Here is a 22,011-nt window from a genome sequence, read left to right on the forward strand (position 1 = left end):
CGGACCGCCGCTGGACCCGCAGGTTATTTAACTCATTTGGGGGGGGTTCGGGAGGGTGGGGGATTTAATTTAAAGGGTCGGGGGTGGGTTTTAGGGGGTTTTAGTGTGCCGGCTCACGATTCTAACGATTTATAACGATAAATCGTTAGAATCTGTATTGTATTGTGTTCCATAACGGTTTAAGACGATATTAAAATTATCGGACGATAATTTTAATCGTCCTAAAACGATTCACATCCCTAGGAAGAGATCCTAATTCAAGTTTGCAAGTTGTATTTTTCCATTCATGGGGAAAGGGAGATTTTTTTCTGCCCCCTCCTTTTCCCTGAAGAAAAGACCATGAGTAATCGTCTGCAGTGTAGGCTTTGCCTCTCAAGAGGCCAGCTTTGACTTTTAAAGAGGAATCATCATGGGAGAAACATTGGGAGACCCCTCCACCCCAGGACACAGGATATTACGAGGTAAAGTCAGGATTTCCACATTTCCACAGACTCAAACCCTGTCTCAGGTAAATCTGGGACCACTGCAAGTATCTGGACACTTTATGTTTTGCATCTAATTGATTCTATTACAAAGAATTCCAGTAAACTATAATCTGAACACCCATCCAGTGAGTCCTCCCTAGTACCTGCTCCCAAGAGCTATGTTAATGCACACACAGGGGGAAACACTACTGCCTGGACCTTGGGGACTCAGGAAAAGGGATTGAGAAGTGTGAGGACAGCCCCATTTATAAATTCTTTTATGTCCCTCAGGCTATGTGCCTTCCGCCAAGAAAGGGTTACAAACGTTAATGCACTTAGGTGCTCAGGAACTGTAGAAGGATGCAAAGGGGTTTCTAGTGAGGCAGTGGAAGGAAGCTTCCTCACGTTCCCCTCCCTCTTGACCATAATAATGTTCAAAAAAGCAGGATTATGAGGAAAAAAGAAACAACTGCAAGCTTCTGCTGAAGGTGATTTGCATTGACAGTACTGTGTAAAGAATTATAGGGGAAATGAAAGTAAAGATGAAAAGGATTGGGTGGTTGGATAATCTGTTGCTTACGTACATCTGGTATGTTACAGAAATGACAAGTACCAGCGATATTTGGTTTTGAGTCATAGCGGCTATTATGTCAGTCGAAGAGTTTGTTAATCTAGGCATAGGGAAAATGCCTCATTTATTGGACAAGTAACAAAGAAAAATATTAACCAAATTATGGGGGAATCAGTTTCCTTAAATGAATTGCCTTTTGATACAATGTCATTAGGCTTAATTAGGCTTAATGACTCGGTATCACAGAAAGTTGAGTTACATGTACTCCATACTTTTATTTTCAATCATTTATTTTTTAAACAGAAGGTGCAGGTTAATTATTGTTTGAGAAGGGTGCACTCAGCCGTAAGTGGCTTCTGCTCGTTAAAAGCCTTCTACAGAAACTGATCAGAAAGTGCATTTTTTAACTCCTTTCTAGTGAAGCCAGAGCAGAAATGCAAGGCAAAGAAGAGTAATGGTGCTGGCTCCCTTGCTGCAGGGCTCACGGAGATGTCAATGTGGGACCCCTTCCTCCTTCAATGATCGTGCAGACGGGGAGGGGGCTTCTGAGCTCATCTAACTCTTTGTTGAATTACTTTCCATTTTGCCTTCATGTCTACATCACAAGAGGACGTGAAAAGAATGAACCTCAGATTTTAAAGGCAGCAGGAGAGGAGGGCTGAAGTCCCAGATTGTTGCAGAGCCGCACACACAAACTAGAAGGGTAAGTTATTACCAGTGGCCATCCCTACATGTCTCATGCATCAGGCCAACAAGGTGCATCACTGCTTAATAGTAGCTGACATGCGGAAAATACACTTCTCTCCATTTCTCTTATTGGAGAGGTCAACAATTTGTTATTTGGCCAGCTATTTTCCTAGGAAAATTCAGTTGTCTCAAAACTGCCTTGCTGTGCCTGGTTAAAAGTACGCATGGGTTTCCAGTACCAGCAGGGTTACTGCTAGCTGGTTGAGCACTGGCATTTCAGGGGGGAGGAGAGGGTGACAGGGGAATGGACATCATTTAGGTCAGGGGGGCAAGACAGCCTGTGCAGATTTAATTTTCAAATACACGTGCACTATTTTGCCCTCTGCCTGGTCGCCTGCACAGACATCAGGTGCAAAGCACATGGGCACTTGTAGCATGTATGTTTCTCAGCTAAGACTTTTCTAAGGGATGCAACGAGCGTGAACCTTGTCTGCAGTGCACAAGGACGAAAAGTGCCCGCAGGTGCGGCAAACCACGAGCTATTCATAATTGCCCCATGTATTTAATTTTTTTACCTGCAATGCTACTCGTTGCTTCAGGTATGCTATGGCTGTTAAACCTTCTCTCTGTTTCATTGCTCCTTAATTTTCCCTGGACCTCAAAGCCTCGCCTGCTCTTCAGATTAGGGATGTGTGAATGTATTCCTCCAGTAAAACATAGAGAGAGCCGACAACAGAGCCAGATGGGCTTTCTGGGTCGCCACAGTGAACATGAAGGAGAACATTTTGCATACATTGGAAGGCCTGTGAATGTTTAATTTATTTCCTGTAGATATCCTGCCAACGCAAACTGGTTGTGGTATCCAGGTAGGCTTGGGAGTCCTTGGCTTACAACTAATTGACATCTATGACAAACTGGGCAGAATGGATGAGCCTTGCAAGTCCACATCCAGATCATAATCTAGTTTACTAATGTTTGTATGAACCAGCCAATTTTTTTCCTTTTATTTTGCTTCACTTGCCTTCAAGATAATCCCACAGATCTCCCTAGGCTCGTTTTGGAAATCTTCCAAATTTTTGACTCGCTTAAAAATGCTGCGGGTGCAACAAAATCTGCAGCGGGTCAGTAAATCTGCTGGGGTGGGGAGGTGGATGTTTGCCATGGCTCTGGATTATGCTTTTGACCCTCGGTGGATTTTGCTGTAACTGCAAAACTTTTAATGAATTATTTATCCTGCCTTTAAGGCACTGCAAAGCAGATTTCATTCAGGTATGGTAGGGACTTCCCTATTCCTAGAGGGCTCACACTGAATCTAAGGCTTTTCTCCCATTCTAAGGGGAAAATGCTTTAGTAAATGGCTTCTGAAGTTGTTTCCCTGAGACAATGGAGAGCAAAGTGACTTGTCCAAGGTCACAAGGAGCAGCAGTGGGAATGCTCATTTTGCAAGAAAATCTATAATTTGAGGATTTTCCTGGAATCCCAGCCCATTTTCTCACAAACATGACTTTTAATACATTTGCGCATGCTGGCAGAACACAAGCCGTGGCTGCTCTGGGTGCTACTGCTGCTGCTGGGGTTTGTTAATGCTGAGAGCTCAGCATGGCAGAAGCATTAAAGCCAAGAAAAGGACTCCAGCAACAGGAGCATTCAGCACAACTGGTGCCTGAAAGAACGCTCCTGCAGCATGGAGAGTGAAAGCCAAAACTGCTGAGGAAAGCAGGCAGGGGCAAAAAAAGGAAGACACCAATTCTACAAAAATGCCAAATGGGATAAAAGTTAGGATATTGCAAGTGATCAGATGCAAAAAAAAAAAAAAAAAGGCATTTAAATGAGCAAGTCATTTTTATCATCAACTTTAAGGGGAAAGAAAAGGTCAAGCAGATTTAGGTTTTATCCTAATTTAGCTATGTGGTAAGTCCCCACCCCATATGAAGAGAGCTGGATTGACAATCACAACAAGATAGGGCCATGTTCCAAATAATATCACCAAACCTGCTTGATTGTTTAGAATCTCCCCTGTGCTATCCACTAAATCTGGACTTTAGGGGGTCAAAGAGCAATGTCTATCAGAACCAAAATAGAGAGGTCCATATTCAGGCACAGTGCGGAGAGCAAAGCCAGCCCAATAAACATATCTGCCTAACGCTGGAGGAATATTCAACAGTGTAGCTGCACTTATTGACTATAGACGGCTAACTTTAGGACATCCAACTCTGAATATCAGAGTTAGCCAGCTAACAACTCCTCCAACTTATGCCCCTGGAACACCCCTAACTTATCTGGACAAACTCTAGCCGGCTACATCCCTAAATATATTCATTCAGCCGGCTAACTTCTCAGCTAGCTGGCTAAATACTTTTGAATATAGACCTCTTAAAATTCAGAAGGCTGCAGGACTTACAGGACATGGAAATGACCCGAAACCTAAGACAGCAGTAAAAGGACTTGCTGTCATTTCTAAATGACAGGGAAATCACCACATTTGTAGCTTCATTTTGTAGCATTTCCCATCTGAAATGACACCCCAAATCACTAACGATTAGTTTCATTTTGTTTAGTCTGAGCTAAAATGCAGTAATAAGAAAAAAAGACAAGAAAATGAAAAAAGAAAAGAAAATGAAAAAAGAAAGGAAAATGTAAAAAAAGAAAAGAAAATGAAAAAAAAAGCAGCTTTTCCCATGCCTAGCCTTACACAAGAGAAGAGAAGGATATAAAGTGAGCAGACTCTCTTCCCTGAATGAGCTGTTCATATGTCCCTTGTGCAGGAGGGAAGTCAAGCACTGTTGGACACACAGCATACAAACCGGTGCCCGTCCTGAGGGCTGAAGCAGACTCTGCATGTGGCACCTCCCCCCAAGATGGATTGGCAGGGAGCCTTTAACCAGCCCAAGTGGACCAGCATGGAGTCATATTGGGCAATTTGTGCAAGTCAGCGCTGGGCGGCATCACTCCAACAGGAAGGCTAATTAATCAAAGTGGTATTTTTTTCTGCCAGAAAAACTAGAGTTACAAATTTGAGGAAGCAGACTGGGTGCCTGTGAACTATTTCTGTGCTGTCTTCCATTCCTCTGGGCATGGAATTTGGATTTTGTTTTGTCGGGAGAATAAGCCCTGCCTTCTGTCACGTGCACCTGCATGCTCTGACGGTCTGGGTCTTGCTCTCCTTATGGCTGCCCTTGATGTTAAGAACAATATGAGAATGTAGGCCTTAATCTTCATTCTTGTTTTAAATTAGTCACTGGGAGAAAAAGAAGCAGGGACTTGAAAGGGCTCCTGCCGTGATGAGATGCACTGCATCCTGTTGAAGGTACACAAGGATCATGAAAGACGCAAAAATATTGAACGTTCATGGCTCAGAGGAAAATTAGCTTTACTTCCTTTTCTTTTTTAGTACAAGATCATCTTACCCTAGTTCTACAGTTTCTATGGTGATACCTGAAATGGGACAGATGATAACTAATTGCTCAGATCTCCATAGGTTCACTGAAGGCTTTTTGCCTACAATATTAATTTAATTCCTACTATGTCAGGATCAAAAATGAAAATGATGAGTAAAAGCTGTGTTGTCTAAGGCCCTTGTTCCAACTTTCTTTTGCCATCTTTAAAGTCAATTATGTTGAAATCAAGGCAGGGATACCCTTGTGAAATAATGAGGTATTATCTAGGTTTCTGGACACAGAGTCTGCTCACCTAATGGAACAAACTAACACAGTGACATGGTACTTCTAAGGAGGCAAGGACTTTTTGGCCATCCCAATCTGCCCAGTTATCCCTACCTGCTGGTCAACACAAACCCTGGTAAGATCTCTAGCTTTCGTCCTCCTCCTTGGTACTATGATATCACTCCACAATGCAAGGTCGAGAACTCCCCTAAGCCTTTATCATGCCCAGTTGCTCTGTCCCCAGGGCCGGTGCTAGCTTTCTTGCTGCCCTGTGCGAACATTTATTGTGCTGCCCACCCCTGTTCATTCATTCTGTGTTCCAGAACCACCCAAAAATGCCCAGCTCCCTTCAATGATACTGACACCATCCCCCCCCCCAAACCCATGCCTGGTGCCCTGGACAAAACTTAAACCTTGCACAACACCGCCCACCCTATTCCACACACACAGGTAAGGGTTATGCATTTATATTTTGCATGAAAAATATCAAAGTACAATATTCTGAGGTAAAAATATCACTTACATTATATTTACATGCACTGCTGTGATGCCAACCAGAAATCCCTGCAAAAATGACATTTGGAACATATATGGTATTAGGCCTACTGTGATGTGTGTTGGGTGTGGGCTTGACCCTCCGAAAGCCCTAAAACACTAATACACTTCCTATTAGGAGAATGCATCACCTCTGTCACACATGCAGAACATAAACAGACCCTCACCAAATACAGACTAGAGCAACTATAAAGTAGAAATACAAACGCGCAGACAAAACTGAACTGGAAACCGAGAGAAACCAGACACTGTGCAGTGCAATAATGAAAAAACAGAACCATTACCATTCCTCAAACATCAAATAAAATCAAGAAATAAAATATATATATAATCATAATACTAAAACGATACTAATAATATTTCAAAAAAAGCTGATGAATAAAAGATCAAATAATTAAAAACTCATATACAAGTTTTTTTAAATGTCATAAACATCAATAAAATATTTCAAAACAGCAGACAAATAACACTTGAAAAATAAAACTAAAGGATTTTAAAAATTCATACTCTATACCTGGGAACTTTGATTTCTAGTCACACTGAGATTGTCATGGATTAGTGGAAGAGGGATGCACAAACTTTCTCCTCTCTTTCTTATATACACACACACATACAAGCTCATACACACATATGCTCCCTCTCAGACAAACCTGCAGGTACTCCTATTCATATATATGCACACACTGAAGGCAGACCCCCTCTCTTTCTTTTGCCAGCAGCCTTGGAGCCTCTCTCATTCCTCTGCTACTGCTGTCACTGCTAACGCATGGCTATTGGGGAGGCGCTGATTGCTACTACTGGCACTGAAGCCCATTCTGCAGCCTCCTCTGTGCAGGCCCCGTGGGCTTCCACTTCCTCCATGCTGATCTCGTACATCGCAAGATCAGCATAGAGAAGGTGCTACTCTTGCACATTCCCAAGGATAACATATGCCAATCACTAAAAATTAAAAAATTATTTTTTATTTTTTACTTTTGCTATCTGATCTTAGTTTTCTAATCAGTTGGCACAGGGTTTTTTTCCCCCCTTCCCTTTCTTGGTCTTTTGCCAATTCCTTTTACAGGGTCTCTTTTTTTTCTGTTTCTTCTCTATCCACTTGTCTTCTTTTCTTCTCTCAAACACACACACAGGCTTTCATTCACACATGCTGTCTCACTCTCACACACACAGGATCTATTTCTCAAATGCTGTCTCTCACACATACACACATAGGCACAGGCTCTCACACTCACATGCTGTTTCACACACTCAGCTCTCACTCTCAAATGCTCTCTCTCATACATAAATAAACACTGTCTCTCTTTCACATGCAGTCTCTCACACACAGGTTCTCATTCTCACATGCTGTCACACACACACACACAGAGGTTCTCACATGCTTTTTCTCCAATCATACAGGCTCTCACTCCCTCACAAAGTCTCTCAATTCACTCTCTCTCACACACAATCTCTCAACTTACTCTCATATACACATACACTCTACAGGGCCTCAGCCTCTCTCTCACCTCTCTCTTGGCCTCCTGATTTTCTAGGGCCACTGAGACGTGGGATCCGCAGCAGCCCTGCTACCAGGCCTCCTCTTCTGGGGACGCCACGAGGTGGGATCCATAGCAGTCCAGCTACAAAAGCTACTGCTCCTCTGCCGCATGGTTGATGCTGCTCCTCCTTCCTGCCTATGTGGTTCCAGCAACATTTTTCTTCCAGGCCGCTCAGGCAGGAAGGAGGAGGAGCACCTGGAAATGAATTCTTCTTCGGACCGTAGTGGGATGAGTGGCACCACGGCTCTGCTGATCTTCCTGCTGTGCACAACTGGCACACAGCATCAAAGTAACATGCCCTCCTGCCCCCACCCCTCTCCTCAGTACAAAACTGCTTCCTGCTTTTTCTGCTGCCGGTGGACCCGATCCAACAGCGGCAGAAAAAGCAAACTTCATCCACGCCGATGGGATCGGATCCACCGGCGGCAACACGGACCTCTCCCTGCTCCTGATGCTGCCCCACTGGGTGTGCCACTCCATGCAATTGCACGGTTTGCACACCCGGTAGCCCCGGGCCTGTCTGTCCCTTTCATTAGAGGGACTTCTATAAGCACATCACATTGTTTCATCTTCCTCTCTAATCCTTTAGGGTAATTTGCTTAGTTTTTTGAGTTCTTTAGCTTGCTTAGATGCTGTCTCTTTTAGGGTTTCCAGATGCTAAAGGATGTGTGACATAGGTCCTACATGTTATGTCATGGAGGGGGGGAGGAGAGGACAAGAGAAACTTCCAATTTGAGCTACCCCCTGAAATTTTACTTTTTCACTGGTCAGTCTTTGAATCAAAAGAACTAAGCCAAAATGGTGATCTGTGCCAACCTAACAGTCCTACGAAACAAGGGGAAATTAAGACATGTAAACATATTTTGCAGTTACTCTGGATGTTTTATTCAAGAGGACTACAGGGGAGAAAGGTTTCATTTCCCGCACAGAACAAGGAGGGAGCTCAAGTAGGTGGCGGTGCCAGTTGGACAGTCCCTTCCTCTGCCCACCCACTGCCCAATGCCTGCCCATCACCAGCACCAGCATCCACAACAGAGTGGCTGCAATGCCACAGGAGAAGAAAGCAGCCTACCTGGCCACAGCCACCGGCACCGGCACAGAGGAGTAGCGTAGTGAGCCTGCCGAAAGCGCTCCCCCCCACAGAACGAGGAGAAAGCACAGGTATTTATTTATTTATTTAGCATTTTTATATACCGATATTCATGTAAAAGAATTACACATCACTTCGGTTTACATTGGAACGTGAACTGGCATGCAAGAATGCATTATATCACAATAAAGGGATACATTAACTGGGATCAACCGGGCAATAGAAGAAGGTCTCTTCCGGAGAGCCGGAGGATGAAGAGCTAAACAAATTGACTGTACCTAAGGGTAAATAAAAACTGAAAAGAGTCTTATGTCTATGGAACCTGAAAAACTGAAAGTGTCTTGTACATAGTGTACCTGTATACGGAACTAATCTTCTGAGGAGTGGAGCTGGGAGGGACGAATGAATTAAGGGAAAGCTTGCTCAAACCGCCAGGTTTTGAGTCTTTTCTTGAAGGTAATCTGGCATTGTTCGCGCCGAAGATCTGGTGGGAGAGCATTCCATTGCAGGTATGTGCCAACGCCAGTCAGACAGTTCCTTCTTCTGCCCACCCACCGCCACTACCAGCGTCCACCACAGAGCGGCTGCAATGCTGCAGGTGCTTGTGCCGACAGGCGTGCACCCTTGGTGGGCGCACGATGGAGCACAACAAAAGACCCTGCCCCTTTGTGCACACCTGAAGTAGTACCTGAAGTAATTACATTTTAATTGATAAAATAGAGCCAGTTCACCTCATTGAAAACATCACAGGACGAGGAAACTATGGAAATTGTCAGAGAACATCAAAACACAAGCAACGAGAGGGTAAAAACATGATCTATCCTAAGAAAATTAGCAACTCTCCTGTAATTTCTTCCTGCCTAATGTTTACTCTCCTATTACTAAATGTTCAATCGCTATAAAAAAAAATCCCACTGATATACGATCTTCTAGAGGAACTAAATCCCACTATCTTCTGCATTACCGAAACATGGCTGATAATATCCTCCTAAACCAAATTGGCTGATAATATCCTCCTAAACCAAATTGATCACCCCAACTATGACATCTTTCACTTCCCCAGACACAAACAAAAAGGTGGGGGTCTATTAATAATTTGTAAAAAAGAAAAGAACTTAAACCTTACAAAGTTGCGATAAACCTTCCCTATGAGGTAGCAATACTAAAATCACCACTTCTAAATATTGGTTTGATCTATTGCCCACCTGGAACATTCCATAAAGACTGCTCACCTCTAATTGAAATCTTCACTAAAGTGTTTCCAGCTCCAGAATCAACTCTAATCATAGGGGACTTTAACCTACTTGTAGACAGCATGCCTAAATCTACAGCATGTGAAATCTTTCTCTATACTATGGAAGCCATGTTTGCACTGTAACTAACCCCACTCATAAAGCAGGACACATCTATGACCTAATTTTTGTCAATCCCAATAACTGCGTAATCAACTCTTTTCACAACATAACAACATACTGCCCTGGTCTGATTACCAGCTAATAAAAGCAGAAATAACTCTCCTCACCGCACAACAAACTCACATAACAATCCATCTTTGACATACCAAAAAAACAAAGAACTGGAAATAGTTGCAGAAACAATTAAAAATAAAATAATTGAGTTCAGTCACAATAATGCCTCCTCATCATTTGACTCCTGCGATAAAATCATCAATGAAATAGCGGATACCTTATGCCCTATCCAGAAAAAATAAAGGCACACAACTAAAACAAAAGAAACCTTGGTATAGCGAAGAGCTAAGACACACTAAACAGACCCTGAGAAAATCTGAAAAGCAATGATGGAAATGCCAATCTACAGAATCCCTAGAAAAATACAAATCCGTATTAACAAAATACCTTGAACAAATCAATAAAGCAAAAAAAGAATAGTATGCAAAACAGATTCATGGTATAATATTTAATTCCTAATTATTTTTTGAAACAGTTAAAAACCTAATCAAGGACCCATCCTCCTTCATTTCAAATAACTATGACTTTTCAAAGAACTCATGCAATGAATATGCTACTTCATTGTTAAAAAAAATCAATACACTAAAAACACAATTCTCCACCTGCCTACCAACAAAAAAGCCTGAAGAAAAATTTGGTCAAGTGAAATGGAACTCATTTGACCCACTATCTAAATATGAAATAAACCAAATCATCACAAAAATGAGACCTGCTTCCCACCCACTAAACCCCATCCCTACAAGTGCCCAGAAAATAGTAAACAGCATAATAACTCCAATATTCACAATCATAATAAACCACTCGTTAGCAGGATTGGTCCCTGATAGGGCAAAACAAGCTGTGATTAAACCAATCCTAAAAAATAAAACTGGCAGAATCGATGACTGGGACAATTACTGACCAATATCAAACTTGCCTTTCATCACTAAAGTACTAGAAAAAGCAGTGTTATCACAATTAGAGAACCACCTAGAAGATAATAATATTCTGTACAAAACCAATTCGGATTCAGAAAAAATTGCTCAGCAGAAACCCTACTCATTTCCTTAACTGACCCTGTACTACAGGGGTTTGACAACAATGAATCATATATCCTGGTACTAATTGATTTGACAGCAGCATTCAACAGAGTTGCCCATACCCTGCTATGCTACCAGATGAGAAAAATTGGAATAGTCGGAAATGTTAACAAATGGTTCTCTTCCTTCCAAAAAGACAAGATATTCTAAATCAAACTAGGCAATCCAATTTCTGACACCTTCCCGATCGATACAGGTGTTCCCCAAGGTTCAGCGCTCTCGGCCACACTAGTCAACATTTATTTACTGCCTCTATGTGCATTGCTAGCAAATCTAGCAATCAACTTCTTCCTATATACAGATAACATACAATTCTACATCCCTTTCGACAAAACATTTGAAAAAACTGCATTGTCTCTATCAACATACATGAAGGCTATACAACAAAAACTTCCTCAACTGAAACTAACTCTAAACCCAAAATAAAACTGAAATAGTGTGGTTAAGGAGAGATACCACGATAATCAAACCGCCAACCCTAGACATAAGAATTATTAATATCACTCCTTCAAATCAAGTACGAGACCTTGGAATACAGATCGATGAGAACTTCACCATGAAAAAGCATATAAGCAAATTAATCAAAACAGGACACTCCATGCTGAGAATATTACATTGGCTAAAACCTTTACTAACAATACAGGGCTTCCACACTGGCTTACAAACACTAATATTTTCAAACTTAGGGCCTCATTTTCTAAAGTATTTCAGGCCTGCGATACTTTAGGGAATGAGGGGCGGGGGGCCAAAATGGGGGGCGGGCCTGCGCTAGCCGGCAGCAATCGCTGCTATTGGGCGCGAACTCGGACGAGAAAAGGGCCTTACCTTTTTGTCGTCCGCGGCGTCTTTGCAGAGTCAGCCCTGGTGACTCCCCGACTCCTCCTCTTCTGGGGCCGACTCCGCCCCCATTTTGGTATCGCACGCGATAAGGGATTTTTCGCATGCGAAACGTCCCTTATCGCATGTGATCCCTCTGGAAAATGAGGCCCTTAAACTACTGCAACTCCCTATTACTAGGCCTACCCTCAGGACTTTTAAAACCACTACAATTACTTCAAAATGTCACTGCTAGTCTCTTACTAAGGACAAGAAAATTTTACCACATCACTCCCTCACTGATAGCACTGCACTGGCTTCCTGTACAATCCAGAATTCATTATAAAGTATTAACTCTAATTTTCAATATCATCAACAATATTAACCCATGCTAATTAGGAGTGATACTTCAACATTACACACCACAGAGAGCCCTAAGTTCATAAAACAAAGGACTTCTAATGGTGCCTTTTACAAGGAACACACACCTAACACAAATAAGAGACCGAATGTTTTCTAGGGATGTGCAGAAGGACGCCATACGTTGCATTCGGTATTCGTATTCGTCGGGGGGCAGATACGTTGCATTCGGCAAGGGGGGCCCTCGATACGTTCATGCATTAATTCTTATTCATTTCCTGGCTAAAATTGAATTAACTACAACTTCCCACCCTCCTGATTACCCCAAGACTTACCAAAACTCCCTGGTGGTCCAGTGGGGGGGTCCAGGAGCCATCTCCTGCACTCACACCCTCGGCTGCCGGTATTCAAAATGGCGCTGATAGCCTTTGACCTTACTATGTCACAAGGGCTACGGTGCCATTGGTCAGCCCCTGTCACATGGTAGGAGCACAAGATGGCGCCGGCCATCCATTGCTCCTACCATGTGACAGAGGCCGACCAATGGCACCGGTAGCCCCGGTGACATAGTAAGGGCAAAGGCTATCGGCGCCATTTTGATCACTGGCAGCCGAGGGTGTGAGTGCAGGAGATGGCTCCCGGACCCCCTGCTGGACAACAATGGAGTTTTGGTAAGTCCTGGGGGGGTCAGGAGGGTGGGGGGATTGTTTAAATTCGCTCCTTTAGACGGCCGAATAATTCGGCGAAGATTCGTTGTATTCGTGGGGAATCGCGATACATTTCGCTTCCCCAAGAATACAATGAATATGGTCCTATACGTTGCGGATTACCAATATGTTGGAAACGAATGCACACCCCTAATGTTTTCCATAGTGGACCCCAAGTTGTGGAACTCTCTTCCAGAGTAAATAAGTCAGATTGAAAGAAAGAGTTTCAAGAGTGAACTGAAACAAGGCTCTTTAGAAATGCATACGATTTAACATAAAATACCAATATGCTGATAACTTCAATGTCAGTTCCAGAGATAATGTTAGTGGATTGAGCAATAAGCAATGAACGATGTAAAGAATTAGAATTTCTATGCGCTGTTGTGTCAACCTAGAAAATGTATGAATATGTACTAGATTATATATTTCCTGTTGTGTTGACCTAGAATATGTATGAATATGAACTAGAATATATATTTATTCTGGTGTTGATCCAGAATATGAATGTTGACACAGTATGTGAATGTTGACCAAGAATATGAATGCTGATTTTGTAAGCCATTGTGATCTTCTTTTGGAACGACAGTATATAAAATGCCTAAATAAATAAATAAAAATTCCATTCTCTTGTCCCTCACAAGAGGAATAAAACATATAGCATGACAGACTGATGAGAGTGATCAACACAATGTCCACTACAAGCAGTCTGTACACATCTGAAGCAGTTCTGCAGCCCACTGGAAAATCCTTGGCCATTTTTATGCTTTTTGCAGTGGTTTAGTATCTGCCCATGGCAGCTCTGAGTTTGTTCCCCACTTGATAAATCATGAATGACACCCAGTTTATACATCTGCTGGGCACGCTGTGCCTCTCAATCATCCAACTGTGCTTGAAGTTGGAGGCCCGGACACTCACAATGAGATCACTGTTTTCCAGCTCACTCGGATGGCATTCAGTCAAGCAGTATGCAATTTCATGGAGCCAGGGGGAGGGAAGATGCTCACAAGCAGATTCGCAGGATCACATTCGCAGGGCACGCCTCAGCCCACAGAGAACTGCAAGTGACCCCAGGGAGGGAAAAAGATTCTTTTGTTTACTGCCTGGAGTGGTTCATCCAAGTAAAAACACAGGCATTCTTTACATATTATCCACTACAATACATTTGGTAAATGTTATAATCTGTACTAGCATGTATCGAGGAGGCCTGTTATGTGCAAGTACAAAATAAAACTGTGGAAATACATGCATCAAACACAGGGCCAGATTTAAAATGACGCTAGTAGGCAGAGCACAGAGTGGAACTCCATATCTTTCTTTGAGTGGAAGGTATTAAATACCTAACAGTGATGAATTAATTTCCTTCTCCCTGTGCCCAGATGATATTGCAAAGACACTTAGGGGTAGATTTTCAAAGGGTTACGCGCGTAACCCCCGAAAACCTACCCCTGCCTCCCCCTGCGCGCGCCGAGCCTATCTTGCATAGGCTCTGTGGCACGCGTAAGTCCCGGGGCTTTCCTGGGGGGACGTGTCGGGGGCGTGTCGTGGCGGTGCATCATTCGGGGATGTTCCGGGGGCGGGGCCGAGGGGGGCGTTCCGGGGGGCAGCTGGCCCGTGTGCACGCACGCGAGCTACGCTTGCCTCGAGCAGACGTAACTTCTGGAATAAAGGTAGGGGGGGGTTTAGATAGGGCTGGGGGGGTTAGGTAGGGAAGGGAGGGGAAGGTGGGGGGAGGCAGAGGGAACGGAGGCCGGCTGCGTGGCTCGGCGCGTGCAGGCTGCCGATTTTGCTCAGCTTGTGCGCGCTGATCCCGGACTTTAGCGGCTACGCGCATATCTATTAAAATCCCGCGTACTCTTGTTTGAGCCTGGTGCGCGAACAAAAGTACACGTGTGCGTAATTTTGTAAAATCTACCCCTTAGTGCTCCGTAACTGCAATCTATGTCCTCCTAAAGTTTTAGGCCAATCTCATTAACAGGTCGATGCAACATCAGCCCATGGAAAATGGGCGCTCATGATTGAGCGTCCTCTCTCATAATGAGCGCCAATTGACCTCTCCGGTGCACCCGATGAGATATTGTAAATGGACAGCCGGGGTAAAAAGGAGGCGCTAGGGGAAACTGTGTGCCCCTAGCACCTCCTCTGCTGCGGTGCCCAGAAGAGGTGGCTGGCAGCGGGTTAGGAAAATGAACGCTCAATTTTACGAGCTTCCCTTTTCCTAACATGTGCACAACCACAAGTCAGCAAAATGGATGCTCACTAACTGAGTGACCCTTTTCTTAACCTGATCGCTGGCACACTTTTTTTTTTTTTACTTAACTCCTTTTTTCAGTTCCTCCAACTTAATATCGCCACAATATTTTTGGCTTTTCTGTCAGTTTTAGGGGCACCTCAAAACTTAATGCCTGCTCCAGGATGTTACTTTCTGAGGGTAAAAAAAAAAAAAAAAAAGTGTGCATCGGCTGCTTTTTTTTTTTTGTATCAGGAGGAAATAGCTAATAGCCTTAACAACGTTAATTTATATGTGCTGAGTGTTATTAGCTTCACGGGGGTGGGGTGGGGTGGGGGGTGTGTTGGATGCACGTTTTGGATGCGCTAATCCCCTTATTGCATAAGGGATTGTGGATGCACGTCCAAAACGTGCATCCAATCATGGGTTAACCAGTGCGCTCAGCTGAGTGCACTGTATTGCATCGGTCCATAAGCGAGCCAATTTGTGATTATCCAAGAATACTTAAAAAAAAAAAAAAGGAACATTTTCTGAAGAAAATTTTATAAAAAAAAAAAAAAATAATAATAATGCACTAGTCCAGTGCAGTAAATGTTATTTTTTAATGACCAAAATGGCAAACAAGTTTGGTGGCTTGGTGACAGTACTTTCCACTGTCATGCAGAAAGCCCCCAGTTCAATCCCCAAGTCGGGACTTCGTTAGCCTGGGTTGGCTGGAGCTGGGAATGCTGGGCAGGCAGCAGTCACAGCCCTTCGGCAGAGGGTTGGGAGGAAGTCAGTGTCATGGGTGACCCCTAGTGGCTGAGTATAAAGTTTAGGAGGAGGGATAGACGTAGGGGAATGCTCAGGTATCTGCAAATGAAGGCTCATGGCTCCAGGATTTCAGCATTGGTTCTTCTGAGTGTGCCAAAGGCCCAAAAAAAAAAAACCCAGGAAGAAATTGCCCATTTGTGGGGAGCGGGAGAAATCTATGAATATTTTTCCTGGTGGTCTTCTGTACACATCTGGCACAGAGCTGGCTTAGTCAGACATGTCAAGCAGTGCTAACCGTGGTTGAATCCCTGGCAATGAAACACCAGTTGGATTTCTCATTAGATGGAATCTTTTCTCATGACAGAAGCAGATTACAATTGTTAATCTCCAGAGTTCCTGTACGGGGCCGTAATCCCTCAGGCTCGAGCAGCGGGGATAATATCTTCATCTGCCTGGCTGCATGATGTGTTTTTCTATCTTGTGCTTTTTAAATTTCTTTGGAAAGGACGTCTAATATGCAGACAGGAGAGCTCTAATCATCTTTTGGTGCCATCTGGGGCAGCTTGTGACAGGATTTAGCTGTGGCACCAAAGGGAACCGTCTTCCTTCCACGGAAGGTACCACCGGATCATCTAATATCCTTGTGGGAAACAGCTCTTGGGTTTAAGGGTCCGTCGGCTCAGTACTGTCTCCTGCTGAGCCACAAATCTCCAGTGCTCTCTGGAGCTCTCCCTTTCTGCCTGGCTCCTCAGATTTCACAGAAGCAAAACTCAACGTGGTATTTTAAAAATAAGTACTACAGTATCTTGCTACAAATAATACTCATAATCATGCCGAAGCCAAGCTATCCGGAAGATTCATTTAAAAGGTTGATAAACGATGTATCAGGGCTGTCCCAACTTACAGCAAAGACTATACGTTATTGCAGCGTTCAGAAAAGACATATTATAATTTGGGATGCATTCTTTGATTGAAGGATAGAACATAAGGCTGCACCCTACTTCCTGGGCTCCAGTCATGCACTACCTGCCTTGTCTGCTTTCTCCTTGTTGCTTCTACGTTCCTTGAGCTGCAGCCCTTCTTCCCTTTAATGATTTGGTATGGAGGAGGCTCTTGAAGAGCTTATATTGTCCTTTCCCAGTATCAGAGCAGATTGCAAGAACGGAGCCGCAGCTGCTGCCTGGCTCCATACACGCTGAACACCAGAGTTTCAGGTGCACTCAGACCAGAAGGTCAAAGGCCTCAGAACAGGGAGTTCCTGTAATCTCTGCCACGTTTGTTTTTATAACAGCATTTATTTCCCCTCCCCTCTATATATTACGTGGACAACAGACCATGGAGTGTACTGCAGGGCAATTTTCTTAGCTTCACTTAAACCCTTCTGTATGTTTCCTGTATACCGAGTGCCTCCATCAGACGGCCTGATTTCATATGGTTAAATTCTACTAGGCCAGTTCTTCAAAGAGAGAAAACAACCCAAACCCAGCTCAACTTCTTATGCAATCATCAGCAAACGGAAGTGGCTTCTGGTGCTGGAAAGGCTAGATTTGAGCAATTCACTTGGTCAGCTTGGCTTTTCCAGCCTAGTACAGTAGTTTTATTACCTCTATAAGCAGAACCAATGGAATTATGCCGAAAGAATTTTAATTTTCATATTGGATTATACATTTTTTTCTCCAAGATGGAGGTGTGGAATGGTGAGAGATGTGGAGGGGGAACAAGTGTGTTGTAAGAGTGGAGAAGTTGCACAGTGGAGAGCAGCAGGCCAAGAATTCACTTCACCCTCCATTACCTTAGGGCCTGATTTACTAAGGCTTTTCTCCCATTCTGTGTAAATGAGGCCCTTAGATTGTAAATTCTCAGGCTTAGGGACTTACCAACTTACATATATACATAGATACATAGAAATGACGGCAGAAAAAGACCAAATGACCCATCCAGTCTGCCCAGCAAGCTCTCACACTTATTGTCCCATACTTATCTGTTTCACCGACCACCAAGTTCAGGGCCCTTGTTGGTAATTGTTTGATTCGAATTTCCTGCCACCCCCTGTTCCTGAATTTGTAAGTCACCCTGAGTTGTGGAAAGGCGAGTATTCAATCCAAATCAGATTCATGCTCCATATTCCCCAGTAAAATCTGCAGAGTTTGCTGCTCCCTTTCTCCGTTTCCACCTGGCACGAGGATGGAATATGAGTGTGTTCCCTGGGTGTCTCCTTCCCAAAGTAGTCTGGGATGCACCGTGCCGGGACCCCAGCCATTCTTCTCTTGTGCATGCAGAGGAGTTCATTTCTACGCCATCAGTCACGTTTATCCCCATCTTAAAAAGTGGGTGACGAACATCATAACCTGTGAGACGTTTTATACCTTGACCATAAAAAGTCCTGTTTCAGTTATGAATTAAATATAAATAATTTCTCAAGGCAAAAACATTTGGCAATGCTCTGAAAAATAAAGTCTTGAAATTCCTGTGGTAAGGAGTAAACATGCATGTGCCGGTCATCTCAGGTTTAAACGAGGAAGCTTTTCTCAGTCAGGGAAGCAGGAAGTCATGTTTCCAGATTTTATTTCTCAATAGAGTCAGAGACTGCAGGGAAAGACCTGGGCTTTTGCTCCAAGTCGGATGTCTCCCGCGTACTTCTGTCCTGTCCATGCAGTCTCGTAAAGAAAGCACCAGTGGGTCTGTGCCCCAGAAAACACAGCAGTGGGCTTTAATTATCAAGGCAATTCAGGGCTAGAAATTTGTAAATCCTCCCAACAGATATGGTCAGAAATATGGGATTCAAGAAATACAAGGCCTTAATTCAAAAAGGACTTTTCCTCATCCTGTGCCAATGAAAAAAACAATCTTTATTTTCTTACTAAAGAGTTATACAGAGCTGATGCTGACTGTGCAGAAAAGTGTTCATTCCTTTGCCTCTCTCTTTCCCTCATGAAGAATCCATCCCTTTCCAGAAGAAACAGCGTCAGTGCGGTTAGGGAGTTTAATACCCAAGGGCAGTTCAGTAGCTCTCACATGATGTGGAAGAAGCATCGGTCACCAGATACAGTCTTCTTTTCCTAAACTGAGTGTTAAATTATGTATTAATTAAGATGCCTCTGGCATTCAAACTGGGGTTGGGCTTGAGTGTGGGGATGGACATTGAAGGGTCGTTCAGCGATTCCCCATGCCAGCCTCTCCAGGAGCCGTAGCTGAGAGATGCAGATTTCTACAGCAGACACACAGGAGCAAACTTAAATTGTATCCTCAGGGACAGTTTTCATCCGTACGTGAGGCACAATGGAACTCACTGGGTACTTCATATTCAGCCAAAAGCTATTAGGGAGATGCCGGCCAAAACAAATTAATTTTGTTTCATTGGAGATATCTTTGACTATATTTGGTTTATGTTTTTATTTTCATCTCTCCGCCTCACCCCTCAGTTTCTATTTGTTTCAGGAAACAGTGCACGCTATTTGCCAAAATAAAACAAACCAAGCAAATCTGAATTTTGGAAGGATTTTGTTTCATTTTATGTGAAAACAAAATGAAACAAGGGTGTTTCGTTGTGTTTTTCATTTCATTTATAAATTACTTCATATTCCTAAAAAAAAAAAAAAAATTACACAAAATCAAGATGTCAGCATTGGAAGATTTTAGCCAACTATATGCCCGATGTGTGCTCTTTAAAGAATCTGAAGAGCTTGTAAGCCACAATGCAAGAATTGCCCTCCACCCCCCAGTACCCTCAAGCTGAACAGATGAGCATCTCTTAGGAGAAGCACAAACACACCGTGAGCATCTAACTACTGGGCACCTTCAACTTTTAGCAGATAGCAGGCCATTTGATAGCTCCCAAAAGTGTTTTAATTTTTGACCTGTGGTATGTGGGATTCGTTATGTCATCAGATTTGGCCAGGAGTCCTATGCTTGGCTGGTCCAAAGAAATCCAGCTGATACAAACTTAGAGAACATGTACCCCGACACACACACAACTACTATGTTAACTCCATTTGATTGTAAGATAATTGCATATGTTGGATGATAATTGCAGATTTGTAAACCGTTATGATGGCTCTACCGAATAACAGTATATAAAACCCTACAAATAAATAAATAAATAAATCAAACGGTCATATAGCTCATTCTTCTTTCTGTGCAAGAGGATATGGAACACTTTATTTGATTTTTTTTTTCCAATATTTGAAATAATTTGCACTTTCAAAATAACACAAAGATGCATTTCTTTTCCTCTTCTTGGTAGGGAGTGAAAACACTTTCTGCTTTTTTTCTATCAGAGGGGGCAGAAGTTTTATTTTCCCAAATATAGAAATAGTGACCCACAAATTAAAGAAGCAGCTTGTTTACAAGAGAATGACTCTGATATTGCTCTAGCCAGAAGCTTGGTTACTGGTACACTTCTAATTGGTGACAGATGGGTAAGCAAAATATCCCTTCTGTCCCTGGCACCAGCACTGAAACCGCAGGAGCCATATAACCTTCAATTCCTTGTTCTGGAATGAAGCTGCAATGTTGTCCTTAGACCCTACAGGGTACATTTTTGAGGATGCCCTATTGTAAAGATAGACACAGAGTTTTAAGCCTGCCTAAAAGAAGCCGATTCCCAAATCTGAAACACCTATCCCTCTCCCCTTCAAGCAGAATGCCGCATGGCTAGAAGTAAAGGCACACCCTTGCACCTTTCAAACCAAGGCTGCCCACTAGGGGTGTGCTGTGCATGCAAAAAATATGTTTGCTTTGCTTGGTGTTTATTATGCTAATTTGTTCTTCTATTTGTTTTTTGGTTGTTTGTTTTTTGTGGTTTTAGGTGTCAAAAGCACAAAACCAAAATAAAATGTTGTTATGTTTTTAATATCATTTCAGATTGGAATGAGATTATGGGTTGCAATAGGAAGGAGAGGGCAGGGCAAGAGTCCCCCGCCACACAGTTCTGCCTCAGCGCCTTTTACCTGGTTTCATTTTTGATGCATTTATTAAATTCTACAGTGTGTGTGCTACACATTCCAGAATCACAAAGTGGTTGGGTTCCACATCTGGCAAGCAATCCTAAGGGTAGGGACCAGTTCCTGAAATCTGCAGCTCATGGCAAGCTCTGGAAGTGACAAATAGTGATGAGCTGATCCAGGATCAGAAAGCACATCTGGTACCAAACTAGATTGTCTATTCTGGCTAGGTTTGGGAACCGGCCTCATTCCAGGCCAACTAGCAGAGAGAATGCTTGAGAACTAGACGCACGTCTCTCTCTGTGTGCGTATGCATTCTATGTTTGCATATTTAAAAGAAAGAAGAGAAACTCTGTGTAATGCAATATATTATAGTTCTGGTATTAGGCAAATATTTAACTTATGAGTGTGCCTAAACTGTAGGGATGCGGGCATAATTGCATAATGTTAATCTCTCTCTATTGTTTCCATTTCCTAACACCTCTACTCTAAAACATGCACATGTGGCTCTCTATTTTTCTCTGTTTGGTTAGTTTTGGGTTTTGTTTTTTTTTTTGGCAATCTGGGGCATTTGAAATGCAAGCTGTTTGTTCAAATCCTCTGTATAGAAGCGGATTGGATTATTTTTTTCATTTTTTGCCATAAACGTTTTCTCACAGATCTGTCTGTGATTCTTTAGTATCTCAGGTAAGAATATATGCCAGACAGAATCCACCTATGATCTTCCCCCAGAAATCAAATCTGAAATGTTTCAAATATTACAGACGCACAGGGACCCTGCTTACCCTTAATTCTCAGATTCTGAGCCTTCACATTCAGTTAAATCTAACTTTAATCCTCAGTGAAGAATGAAAAGAATGCTCATTGTATAAAAGCTGTTGCATCATCACATGCCACTATTCAACGACCCTCGGCCACTGTTTCTTTCTCATATAATGTGTGCTGCATTGCTCTATAGCTCCACAGTGGTCTGGCATCTGTATTGGTAGCAGTCGGATTCCGAGATGTACCAAGAATGACAATAGCCAGTGTGGGAAGGAATGGATGATAGTCAGGACACTAAACAGATGTAAAATGTCTCCTTTCCATT

General features: G+C 43.0%; 1 protein-coding gene and 1 long non-coding RNA gene across 7 annotated transcripts in view; one reads left to right on the top strand and one right to left on the bottom strand.

Annotated features, from left to right (window-relative positions):
• ROS1 (ROS proto-oncogene 1, receptor tyrosine kinase) overlaps positions 1 to 22,011 on the bottom strand; it is a 162,584-nt gene that overhangs the window by 6,218 nt on the left and 134,355 nt on the right. The gene's annotated exons all lie outside the window — the stretch shown is intronic.
• LOC115076806 lies at positions 1,471 to 21,300 on the top strand. The gene is made up of 3 exons (XR_003852870.1): positions 1,471 to 1,738; positions 8,347 to 8,638; positions 20,842 to 21,300. It is a non-coding gene; the product is annotated as an uncharacterized LOC115076806 (long non-coding RNA).

Source organism: Rhinatrema bivittatum, chromosome 15, assembly GCF_901001135.1.
Source record: "Rhinatrema bivittatum chromosome 15, aRhiBiv1.1, whole genome shotgun sequence".
Taxonomy (NCBI): Eukaryota; Metazoa; Chordata; class Amphibia; order Gymnophiona; family Rhinatrematidae; genus Rhinatrema; species Rhinatrema bivittatum.